This window comes from Rousettus aegyptiacus, unplaced genomic scaffold (genome assembly GCF_014176215.1).
Source record: "Rousettus aegyptiacus isolate mRouAeg1 unplaced genomic scaffold, mRouAeg1.p scaffold_m13_p_3, whole genome shotgun sequence".
Lineage (NCBI taxonomy): Eukaryota > Metazoa > Chordata > Mammalia > Chiroptera > Pteropodidae > Rousettus > Rousettus aegyptiacus.
The window spans coordinates 28,402,585-28,403,610 of record NW_023416306.1 but is presented as its reverse complement, the minus strand read 5'-3'; the positions used below and the strand labels follow the sequence as shown (position 1 = coordinate 28,403,610).

Sequence of the window (1,026 nt, the reverse complement as noted above, 5' to 3'; positions counted from 1 at the left end):
TTGTTCAGTCTTTTTGGAGGGCAGCTGGGTAATATGTCTGCGACTGTAAAGTATAAATATTCTTGAACTCAGTAATTTTACTTAAAAAAAAAATGTACCTGAGGAAATAAACAGATAAGAATGCAAATGTGTGTGCACAGGGATGTGTATAGAAGGAAGTATTGGCCTTAGTGAAAAAAATGGAAACAATCTAAGTGAGTGTCTTTTACATGTCTGAGAAATAGAGACATTCGCATGAGAAATTGCACAGAAGCCTGGCTTGAGGAAGGGGCTGATACCAGCTAAGAAAAAACTGTCTGTAGAATATCTGGAAGGATCCCCTGACCAACACCCAAGAGGAGCCCTTCCTCCCAGCTTATGTTCGGCAAAGCATGACTTATAGCTGACTTGGGCAGTCACATAATGGGGGGAGGGTGTCAGCCAGGCTCACCTTAGTCGTCCACAAATAAGGAAAATAAGTCATTCTGCCTGGAAGGCGAGGGCCCTGTCAGGTGGCAGTCCCTCCTGGTGCCTCTTAAGCTACTAAACGTGGCTGGTAGGACAGAAGATATTTCATCTGGCCTGAGATGTTCCAGTAGGGAATCGTTTTCCCATCATCAGACAAGTATCATATCCCCAGCCCCCAACATCATCATATATCTTTCATGCAATTCAAAAAATCCTAATCAAGTTTATGGCCATGGCATCCTGAACATGCCTGATCTTCTCTGATCTTGGAAGCTAAGCAGGGTCGGGCCTGGTGAGTACTTGGATGGGAGACCACCTAGGAAGACCAGGTGCTGTAGGTGGTTAAAAAAAAAAAAAAATCTAATCAAGAGACCAATCAGACTAAATGATGGATTGCAAGGAAGAGAATGAAATATTAGAAAATATTTAATTCTGAATGCAAACAGACTTTGAGAGGACATGTCACTTATTATTATAAAAAGCATGTGGTGAGTGCTCACCCTGTGCTGTGGTGAACAAGGAAGGCAAAATCCCTGTCCTGGTGGAGTTTATCCTCCAGGGCGAAGAGAAGGATAGCAC

General features: G+C 43.1%; 1 pseudogene; it reads left to right on the top strand.

The window, feature by feature from the left end:
- The first annotated feature begins 669 nt into the window (after positions 1-669).
- Positions 670-788, top strand: LOC118600595 (annotated as a pseudogene).
- Positions 789-1,026: the final 238 nt, after the last annotated feature.